Raw genomic sequence first — 12,429 nt, forward strand, 5'->3', positions numbered from 1 at the left:
GAGTAAGTAGAATAGGGATTTTTGAGCCTTGCAGTGCGCCTGCCTTCTTGCAGTTAACGAGGCATCACCGTCGAGAGCTATGGTCTTAATAGTGGAGTCCTACGGGGCTTGCCTACGGCTTAACCACTATTGAGCTATTAGAAGCTTGACAGGAGCCGGTGTTGTTTTGGTGTTGAAAGACCCTCTCTTCTATTCCTTGCAATTAATGGTATTCGAGCCGCGGGTACAGTAGCTTGAGTGCTTTTTCTAAAGGGGTAAAGAGGAGTAGCAACTAGGGCTTGAAGTGCCAAAGTACACCTAAAAAGTTTACACCTAAAAGTTGTTAGAATGGCTGACAATAGTAAAGAGAGTGAAATTAATGTTGATAACTTTGATTTTGCTAATGAGCAAGCTACTAATGATGCTTCGATGCTTGTTAACTATCTTGTTTCTAGGCTTCAACAAGCCATGGGCAATCCATCTCTCCAAAGTGAAGTGCAACGACAGCTTCATGCTCACGGGATTCTCCAAGCTCATCACCATGACGAGAGAACACCTAGGAAGCCTCCTTGTGAGACTCCCAAAAGAGGTCTCTCTCCGATTCGGGAAGAAGAAGAGAATCCATATGAAGGGCTCAAGAATTTACTTCTTGATGATGCATCTCCTTCCCAAAGGAGAACTCAAGAGCCTCCACCGAAGGAACGAGAAAGAAGTGAGTCTCCCACCACCTCGGCGGAGATGGCTCCACGAAGACGGCGGGCTAAACGCTCTCCATCACCACCAAAGCGGAGAAGACCATCACACTCTTCTCCACGCCATAATTCAAAGAGGGATGATAAAAAGCAAGAGAAGAAAAAGGCGAGAAAGAGGACACCCTCTTCTCCATCTTCTTCATCCTCTTCCTCTTATGAAAGTCATGGTGAAGACAACGAAGATCAAGACAAGAAAAAGGCGAGAAAGAGGTCACCCTCTTCTCCACCTTCTTCAAATTCTTCACCTTCTTAAAAAAAGTGATGGTGTAACCTTTGAACCATCAAAAAGAAGAGGCCATAGGAATTCCTATGCCGCATGGAAGAGGTCGTCCAAGCTAAAAAAATTCAAAGAGGGAGGGAAGAGAATCTCTTTCCTTACCTATGATGGTACCTTTGGTGCTACGGACAAAGTCTTGGCCTTTATCCAACAGTTTGATGCGGCGTTTGGAGATGAGGGCTTCACGGAGTCCTCTAAGCTACGCCATGTAGCTATGCACTTTCAAAAGTCCGCCAGACAATGGTGGTCTAGCCTACGAGCCAACAGTGAAGCTCCACGAACATGGAAAGCTTTAAGAGCTTCCATTATGAAGCAGTTTTTGGCCACCGATGCCAAAGACAAAGTACTCACCGAATGGCGAAGCTTAAAGCTCTCTCCCTATGAATCCATCCACAAATATGTAGACAAGTTTTGGGACCTACAACTCAAAGCCACTGTCTTCAAAAAGTTGGATTTTGGAGAGCAAAAGCAACAATTTTGTGCGGGCTTAACCGAAGAAATGGCGGAGTATGTCAACTCCCAAAGGCCACGTACTATATCGGCGGTAATACACCATACTATGGTGGCCTCTCGAATCAATTTCCAAACGGGGGCTAAAAGAAATAATAAGCCCACGGAAAACAAAGGTTCCAACGAGCCTAAGGGGAAGGACAATGTCCAAAAGTCTCCTAAGGGCAACTCCAACAAAGCTAAAGAGAAGGGAGTTTACAAAGGTAAAAACAAACTCTCTCCTGAAGAGCTTGAGCGTTATCACAAGGATAACCGGTCTTTCAAGTGCGGCGAACAAGGGCATGCGTACCGCGCTTGTCCCCAAAAGAACAACGGCCAAGATCCTCCTAGAGCTTCCTTGGTTGAAATCCAAGAGGAGGAGACTCACCAAACTCACCACAAAGGATCTCCTCTATGCCATGCTTGGGGAAAGGTAAGAGAACATGATGCTTTTATTCTCTTTGACCCTGGTTCTACTCACAATTTTATATCTATAGAGTTGGCCAGCAAGCTAGGCATACAATCTTACAAGATGGGAGATGTCTTACCCGCAGACAGTACCTTCAAGGGGCAAGAAGCTTCAGTCACTCCCTTAATCGGGAAATTGAGGCTTCATGTCCAAGGCTATGTGGACAAAGAGGACTTCTTTATCTCTCCTCTCAAGCATGAGGATGTAATCCTAGGGGCACCATGGTTTGACCACATGGCTGCCAATGTTAAATTTCCTGAAAGGAGAATCTCCTTTAAGTTCAGGGAAAAAGACATGTATATAGATGCTAAGGAAATGGGTAACACTATCCCCATTGTACATACACCAGCTTTCAACAAGTCAATAAAGAGCTCTATTTCCGTGTACATGATTTTTGTTAAAGATTCTCAAAATGAACCTAATGCTTTAGCAAAAGAAAATAAAAGCAACCAAAAGGAATTAGAGTTATCCAATTTTCTCAAGGGGTTTCAAGATGTTTTTATTGACGACATCCCTTGTGAGCTACCTCCTAAACGAGGTAATGATGACCATGCAATTGAACTTCTTCCAGGAAGTTCACCGCCTAACAAACCTCCTTATAGAGTTTCTCAAGCTCAACAAGAGGAGATTATGCGGCAAGTGCATGAGTTAGTTGAGAAGGGCATGGTTAGGCCTAGCTCATCTCCATTTTGCTCACCTGTGCTATTAGTGCAAAAGAAAGACGGCACATATCGTATGTGTGTCGACTATAGAGCACTAAATAGGATCACTATCAAGAATAGGTTTCCCGTTCCACGGGTAGAAGACCTATTTGATAAGCTACAAGGATCGACCTACTTCAGTAGGATTGACCTAAAAAGTGGCTATCATCAAATAAGGACAGTTGATCAAGATATTGTAAAGACCGCATTTTGCACCACATTTGGTCTTTATGAATACATTGTCATGCCTTTTGGCTTGACCAATACACCAGCCACATTCAACCGCTTGATGGAGAAGCTGTTCAGGCCTCATCGAACCTTCACTGGAGTGTTCTTTGATGATATTATCATCTACTCTAATTCATTAGACGAACACAAGCAACATCTCCAGGTAATATTTCAAGTTTTGAGAGCGAATAAACTTTATGTTAATCGATAGAAAAGTGAATTTTTCTTGCAAGAGATTCAGTATTTAGGTCACATTATCTCTCAAGATGGCATCCAAATGGATCCATCAAAGTTGGAGGTAATAAAAGGATGGCCTAAACCAAGGAATCTTCATGACCTAAGAAGCTTTTATAGGTATGTGTGCATACTATAGACGCTTCATAGAAAAGTTATCACAAATTGCGGGACCATTACATGACCTAACAAAGAAAAGTGTTAGGTATACATGGTCTGCTAAGGAGAACAATGCTTTCGAAAAGCTTAAAGAAAAGTTTATCTCTCAACCTGTGCTTACACTACCGGATCTCTCAAAACCATTTGAGGTCCAATGTGATGCTTGTGGTGATTGCCTTGGAGCTGTTTTGCTCCAAGAAGGGCACGCCATAGGCTATGAGAGTCGAAGGCTTGACCCTGTTGAGCAAGCTTTAGGCATATATGAAAAGGAACTCCTTGTAGTTCTACATGCCTTAGACTCATGGAAGCACTATTTATTAGGGACTCCTTTCATTCTGCGAACGGATCACCAAAGTCTTAAGTATTTCATGACGCAGACCAAGCTCTCCGACAAACAAATGAGGTGGGCAAATTTCCTTTTGCAATTTCATTTTCATATTGCTCACATTGCTGGCAAGCATAATCAAGTAGCTGATGCACTCTCAAACGGTCGAGAGTGAATGCGGTTTCCATAGCAACTCACAATGATCTATCTTCAATGATAAATGAGTATGCTATTGATCCCGATTTTAGAGATGTGATTTCAGCCCTTGCATTAGGGAAGAAAGAAGAACCATTTACTTTACAAGATGGTTATCTTCTCTATGGCAATAGACTATGTGTTACTAACTCACTACGTGAGAAAGTAATGTATGAATCTCATGCTCCACCTTATGCGGGGCATAGAGGGATTCAGTCTACCTTAAAGGGAATTGAAACATATTTCTATTGGCCTACCATGAAAGCAAACATACAAGAGTATGTTTCTAAATGTGTGGTATGCCAAAAGACAAAATTTGATAGAGGGAAGCAACTTGGATTGCTTCAACCCTTGCCAATCCCTAATTCACCATGGGAGAGCATATCCATGGATTTTATCTTTGGATTGCCTAAGTCCATCCATGGGAATACGGGAATATGGACGATAGTAGACAGGTTCAGTAAACAAGCTCATTTTATACTTGTCAAAAAGACTATCAAAGCCCATCAAATGGCAACCCTCTTCATTTCACAAATTTTCAAGTACCATGGCTTGCCAATGTCCATAGTGTCGGATAGAGATCCTAGAATGACCAGTAATTTCTGGAAGGGTCTCTTTGAGAATTTAGGGACAAGGCTAAACTTCTCTTCGGCCTATCATCCACAAACAGATAGCCAAAGTGGGACGCGATTTTTGGGCGAGCAGTTGCTGGCGAGCGCTTTTTAAGAACCGGGCGAGCGGATTCTCAAAAGAAGGGACAATCTACCCATCTCTCTCTCTCTCTCTCTCTCTCTCTCTCTCTCTCTCTCTCTCTCTCTCTCTCTCTCTCTCCAACTAAAATTTGATTGTCATTTCACGACCAACTTACATTCAAACAAAAAACACCGGCGAATCATTCAATACACTATTGATAAGAGAAATAGAAGTTCCTTACACACAATTAGGGTCTATTTCATCTAGCAAACCCCAAATCTATGATTTCCATTACATCCAAAGTAAATACATATGGGGGTGATACATCATGGGTGACGTGGAGGAAAGAAGGGCGGTGGGGGGCCATATCCTCTAGGAGGAAGCAAAGGTCGTGCCAACGGGGGCAGTGCACCAAATGGTGGGGGAACTACTCCAAATGGCAATGGGTATGAACTATATGTGGGGGGGGCTACAGGTAGTGAAAGAGGCAATGGATCAACCCCGGGCGGGGCCTCAGATGTGGAGGCAATGAATGCACTGGGAGACGGTCCAGTTGCACGCCATGCCAAAAATGGGCCTGTGAAAGTGGGATATGGTGCTGCTACTGCCCCGCCCTAACTGCTGAGTGGTGTCGGGAACGGTGGGTCAAGCGGATGAAGCTGCTCGGACACCTGTTGCGGTTGCTCAGTTACCTGAGCTCTGACACTCCTATGAAACATCAATGTCGAGCCTAAATCGGAAGGTAGGTGCTGAGCTGGCTCCAAACAAGCACTGAAAACTGCCCAATCCTTCTCACAACTGATGCAATGTCTACGTAGTAGTAAACATTGTGCTGCCAATGTCCCAACTCCTGCAAAACAATCCAACACAGCATCTCCCATGTCTGTGAAGGTACCTAGTAGCCATCTAAAAAAAAAAGTTACCTTTAGATTATTATACCTATAATTTTATAGGAACAATAAAAACAACTAACAAAAAAATTCTACCACCTGGCAAATGCTGAACTCCTCTCAACACCTCTACGATAAGGCCGGCCCATACGATCAAGCGTCCACTATGTGGAATCTGATCCTGGTAGCTTCTCCCACAACATGTCGTCATCTGCAGAGAAGCCACGTACATTTGCTGCAATCTCTCCATCCGCTCGATCGTACCTCGGAAGCCGACACCCACCAGTTCTAGGGGGTGAAAAAATGGCTAGCAACAAAGTACCAACCTGTGGGAAGCAAGTAAAACATTATATTTTGACCCACGAACATCGAAGTTACTATTCATTATCAAAACAAAAAAACAACATACCCCCTCTAAATAGTCCTGAACAGTCGTACAACTAGCCTCTGGTAGTCGTCGTAAGTACAATATCCTCAACAGCTGGAAACCAGCTCCCTCTGCCTTCGAAGTGACGATGGAAAGATGTTTTGCACGACATGTCGCCACAATCATGCCATCCACAAAAAGAAACTCGGATGCCAGAAGGAATGCAGCATCCACAAGGTCACTATCCCATTGGTTCCATAAAGGAACCCCACCCGTGCTAGCTGCATGTGGCCTAGTGTGTAAGGGAAAGGCCATGTACACCAAACGTACGCCTGATAGAGAGCCCAAGAATCTACGTAGTGACTGCATAGAACTGCATGCAGTTTTTGCTAGCACTATAAGTGTGCACATAACTATGATTGTAAATAAGCGTGGCTTACCTGTCATTGCACAACACATCTGGAATAGCTTTTGCTAACTCTTTGGCACTAGCATGCACTGCAAGGTGGCGTGGCTCTACATGCATATCTGTATGTAGCAACATAAGATCAAATATATCTTTCAAGCAATGCTAAAGAGAACAACACAACATTAAGCATTTTCACGTACGTGGATGGTTATCTCCCACAACTCTGGCCATGTCTGATAGGTCCTCTGCAGCCCTACCATGCGATGGTGAACATGGAGGGGACTCTTGGATGCCCCCCACTGGTCTGGGAGTGAAGGATAGTGTCGGTACACTGTGACTCATAGCACCAAGGCTATGAGCACTATCGCTGACTTCTACAGAATACTCCACAACCACATGCTCGCTCTCACTGTCGCTCGAAACTAAAGCCCTCTTCTTTCTCTTCCCACGTTGCTTGTCAGCTTGTTGTGCATGCGAGTCTTTCCTTGAGGTCTGTTTTTTCCTCTCTGGTTTCTTTGATGTGTTTGGAGATAGAGCATCCTCTATCACAACCGCTTTCTTCCGTGACGCACTATGCTCCACTATTAATTAAAAGAAGAAGAGTTATTGAGCCCATATTCTATTGCTTCATGGCAAAGGTAAAAACTACATAGAGGCATACCTATGTATAGCTCTTCCTCTTCGGGTGGGTACTCCTTGTCCGGGTAGTCCAGCCACCAAGGACACTTGAGCCAAGCTCCCTTTGGCCGCAAGTCATCTATCCACTTGTTTGGATATAAGCCCGTCTCCTCTCTCTTCGACCTGCACCATGCATCACTGGGGTGCTCGGGAATGGGAAAGACAAGAGCATCTCTCCACCATCTACAAGACAAACCACAATGTTTTCATTTGCATAGAACAAGATTAGTGTATCCTACTACATTCTTAATTTGTCAATTAAAGATGTCGAACCTGTACAACAAGTGTCGTGCCGTACAAGCAAAATGGGGTTGATCTTCGGGTTCATGTGTGGATTTGATCCGAGCACTCCAGTTCTTGAAGGCCTTCTCAAAGTGCTTGCGTCTGTATGTCAATAATGTGTGGGCAAGCGTGCAACCATGCCTACCTTCAGCCTTCTCATGTTGGATAGCAACATCATGATTCTCGGCCTCCATTTTCTCGGCCATCTCAATCACTCTCCTACAGCAGCAAATAATAGGTCACACGTTACATAACAAATTGCTAGCTGGTGCAAATGTTCACTAAATCTAACCTTTCCAACTGCCACCAGTACACGTGATATCGAAGCCACTGGATCCAGGCCTTCTCCATCAAACCGATGCCCTTCTCCTTCAAGGATGCATCACCGCCTTGGAGCAAATCAAGCAATCGTCACTTCTTATCAAAGGAAAAGCGAGACTTATTTTTTATTGCTACATAATAAAAAGAGAAATATATCCAATGATTTAAACGACTACTACTTACTCTGTTGGGCTAATGCGTGCACGCGTTACCTCTGCCACTCTCGAGGGTGTCATTTTCGTGGACTTCTCGCCCCAACCTGTAAATGAAATACATTTTTGGAAAAAATCGCTACCATTCTCGGGATTTGCAATGGTGGCTATGTCAAGCCCTTTGCGCGTAAAGAATTGCTCCGTTTGAGAAAGCGCTAGATTGATGCTTTCCTCGTATGCTTCAGGTGCCAACTCATAGTCAAAACTCCCTTTTGATGGCAGCCCTTCCGTTTTACTACTAAACATATGATCGAACTCTTCCTATTTTTTCAAAAGAGTCGATCAAAATACACATAATAAGATTTCGTAATCAAAACATATTCTCATATACAATTGGTTTGAAGCATACCTTCCAAAGTAGTTGCGCAAGGACAACCATCGGCAATTTTAGCCACTTAGACTTATTTGGACCTCTAAAACTCAAAGCCCTTTCTGCTGTCAAACGCGCTCTTTCGGGGAATTTTTGCAGAAGTGATGTAGGGTTCGCCAACCCTAGCTTTCTCATCATAAAAATATCATGAGCAGTCGTGTGAGGCACTGAAACCCTCGTGGCCCTGTTTAACAATCGATTGTAATTTATATAGTTTACAAATAAGATGCATTTACATTAGCAAAAAAACAAAGGGCTCACCTATTGATCATACCCAAAACCAATAGAAACTCCGCTGCCTCATGTGGCTGAAAGTCAACTAGAACGCACTCCACCTTTGGCGCTTTCTCAATTGGAATGTCATTCTCGTTCATCCACCGCATCCATGCCTCCAATCGGTGATTACCATTCCAAACCACAAAGTACCTCTCGACCATGTGACTAAGCTCGGGGATTTGGCGAAGCTCTTCATCCAAATCATATGACATTGCAAGATTCCTCGCAGCGTGACCACGACGAGTAAATTGTTTGTGATCCTCCCCAGGAATTCGTTCACTAACAATAAATTTGGCCATCGTTGGTTGGTAGCTTTTGTTTGCAATAGAGAGTTGCAAATCGGCCACATGGTCATCATGTGTGTGGATGGCGGGTTTGAGAGAAGTCGACAAAGAGGCAATTGTGGAAGTTTCCCATCGTATGGTACTCTTTGAGAATCCACCCAACCCAAAGAAATGTGTTTGTCGACAACATTTCCAAACACTTCGTCTTTGACATTCTCACTAGAGGTACCTGTTTCCACACGATGACTGGGTCCGGCGCTTGATTGTGATGTTCCAGCCACTCCAGTTACAATGGATACAATACGATCCAAAGAACTCAATGCCTGAGATTGTTGGGTATCCTGTGTGCCTAACGGAAGTACTTCTTGTGAGGTAGTAACATCCACCTCATCAATTGCACCAGTATTTTTTGTTTGGTTTCTTGTTCTCATGCTTGCGAGAAAGAAGGATAATTTATAAGAAATAGATATAGGATGATTTATGAGAATTTGTAGGTTGGAAGTTTGAGATGTGAACTTGAGAGAGAGAGAGAGAGAGAGAGAGAGATCTGTGTAGCAAAAGAGAATAGAGAAGAAGAAAATGAAGAAGAGAAGGTCACTTTATAAAGCTTTTAATTTTTTATAAAATTTTTTTTAAATTTTTTTTTAAATGACTGTGTGTGTGAGAGAAAGAAATCTGTGTGTGTGTGTTGCCATGTCCGTGCGTCTGTGCGTGTGTACGTGCAGCGTGTGTGTGTGCACGTGCACGTGCGTGTGTGTGCACGCACACACACACACACGCTGCAACACACACGCACACACACACACACACGCTGCACGCAGGCGCACGTGTGTGTGTGTCACACACACACACGTTGCACCTAGGTGTGTGTGTGTGGTGCACACACGCACGTGCCCGTGTGTGTGTGTGTGCGTTTGTGATTGTGTGTGTGTGTACGTGCAGCGTGTGTGTGTGTGCGCGTGCACGTGCGTGTGTACGTGTGCGTGTGCGTGTGCGCACACACACACACGCTGCACGCAGGCGCACGTGTGTGTGTGTGCCACACACACACACACACTGCACTTAGGCGCGTGTGTGTGGTGCACACACGCACGCCAGCGTGTGTGTGTGTCCACGTGGCAAGGCACGTGGACACGCTGGCGCAGGTGGCCGTTGCGTGTCCACGTGGACTGCCACGTGTACCGTCGATTGGCGACGGTACACGTAGCCAGTCCACGTGGACACGCTCGCCACCGTGTCCACGTGGACTGCCGTGGGCCTGTGGGCGCCTCTGCCTCTGGCCAACGCGTGGCCAGAGGCAGAGGCGCCCACGGCCGCCCACGCGCCCACGGCTAGCGCGTTGGCCATGGGCGGACACACACTCCACACAGGAGCGTGTGCCCGCCCATGGCCACCCATGGCCAACGCGCTGGCCATGGGCGAGTATGCAGGCCATCCCGCTCCGCTCCTCCACCACCTCATCCCCCCCCCCCCCCCCCCCCCCCCCCCCCCCCCCCCCCCCCCCCCCCCCCCCCCCACCCAAGCTGCGGCCTCCACCCGTGGGCGCCTTTGCCTCTGGCCAATGCGTGGCTAGAGGCAGAGGCGCCCACGCGCCCACGGCCAGCGCGTTGGCCATGGGCGAGTATGCAGGCCATCCCGCCCCTCTCCCCCCCCCCCCCCCAACCCAACCTGCGGTCTCCGCCCGCTCCCACCTCATCCCGCCCCCACTTGCCCCCTCATTCCGTCCCCGCTGGTCTCTCTCCCTCCGGCCGTCCATTGCCCTGGTCTCTCTCCCTCCGCTCCCCTTGCGTTAGTGCCTTGCTTCCGTCCACGCAAAACGCTCCAGCCCGTGATCACACACACAGTCACAAACAAATATTTTGTAATTTTTTTATTTCATATTTTTTAACATTAATTTTTTAAATTAATAAAATAATATTAAATTTAAATTTATAACGGCTATAGTATTAGACGTGAGTATATACTCAATTTGTTTTAGCTTATACAATGTGATCTTGTGCTTAATTATTTGCTTAGCATATTATTATGGCTTGCTCTTTATTTTTCTTGGGTAAAGAGTTTTCTTATCCTTTTTACAATGGTAAATTCATAATATCTGAATCATTTCTTTTAGAATTAATTTCTCCAATGCAATTTACAACTTCAGATGTTGTTATCGAAGTAGGTGATATTGAAATGAATTTGCCTCTTGAGAGGACTCTCAACAATTTGGGTGAATTCATCTATGTATTGGATGGGCAACTTTCACGTTGTCGTGCTGTGACACGTACATAGTGGGAACGCATGCTACAAGATCTATCTTGTATTTTTTTAGATACATAATTATATTTCCTATAGTGTACATATGCATATTTAAGTATAATAATAAGCCTTCTATCTCATCCTATTATTTTTTTCAAGGGTAACATATCCTTACTTTACCATCAGAAAATATTATGGGAAAAGCATCAATAGCTCCGCCTCTTTAACTTGGGGCAAAAAGCATTGATTCTTTATTTCTACTATTTCATTATCATCTCACACCCTAGCTAAATCCTATATCTAGGGTAAACTCCAATATATATATATTCTATGTATTTTTTATACTTTTCTTATATTTCTTTTTAAATAGCTACTAGGAGAGAATCAAATCCTAGTGGGACACTATGTGGCATGATTTCAAAGATACACTTATTTTAATGCATTATTGCAAGCATGATTACAAAACTTTGTCAAGGAGCAATGTCATGCTTTCATATGGCATGAGGTGTCCTTTGGAATTAAATGAAAGTCTAAGCTAAGGAGACCACATGAAGACTTTTGCTGCCATAAATGGACCCTATTTTGATGAATTTTTTACACAAGGTTCCAATCCGAATTGGAAAACGATTTTAAAATGAAAATCGTAGCTAATGAGCTGAAGTTTTTGCCCATATTTTTACTTTTTTATTTGGAGCCACGGTTGAGGAGATATGATCAAAATACTGGACCCCAGTCTGCCCACATCATGCAGGGGCAGCTCATTTCCAACTTTTCCAATTCCTGTTCACACTGGCTCCTCTCTTCTTGTGTAAACCCTTGGGGGTTCCCTTCACCTATAAAAGGGGACCTCTTCTTCCTTGGAAGCAACTCAAGCATTTAAGCCATTGATGAGAGGAATTCATGAGGGAGTGAGTAGTAACGCCTAATTGTACTTAGCCATTAACATAAACCCAAGCCTACACTTTTTCCTAGAGGGAGACTAGCCATTCTTGCAACAAGATAACCTTGGAAGATCAACTCTAATCAAAGAAGGTCTTGCACTTGGTGTATCAATAAAAGTGGAATTATCCACTCTTCTTCTCTCTCCCACCAATAATGGTGCCGAAGGATTTCAAGTAAGATGTGTTCTACATTGATGTTTTCTTGATTTCTTGTTGTTTTCATTTTCATCTCTAATCCAACATATATATATATATATATGTATCTAATCTCATCTCCTTAACCAAACCTGTCTCTCTCATTCTTAGTAATTCATCCTCTCTAGGTTCTCTTGCTACATGTACATCTCTCCCCGCAGTATCCTTATTGCCTACGGGCAAGAATAGGGCTTGGGAGGGAAACTTCTCATCTCTTCACTTCTCTCATATCTACATTTCTCACATACTATCCTAGATGAATAACCCACATGATGATCATTTCTATCGCTTTCACTCTGTATGATCTATTAGAATTAACGTATGGATTAGCCGTAAAATACACTTTCAACAACGTATAGTGTTTCTCTTCGGCCCTGAAAAGCTCAATGAAATACTTCTATCACCGGATCCCATCATACTACCTCTCATAGACTATAATTTTTCTTTTGATGTAAGCGTAGT

This window comes from Adiantum capillus-veneris, chromosome 22, assembly GCF_014529385.1.
Source record: "Adiantum capillus-veneris isolate H3 chromosome 22, ASM1452938v2, whole genome shotgun sequence".
In the NCBI taxonomy this organism is placed as follows: Eukaryota; Viridiplantae; Streptophyta; class Polypodiopsida; order Polypodiales; family Pteridaceae; genus Adiantum; species Adiantum capillus-veneris.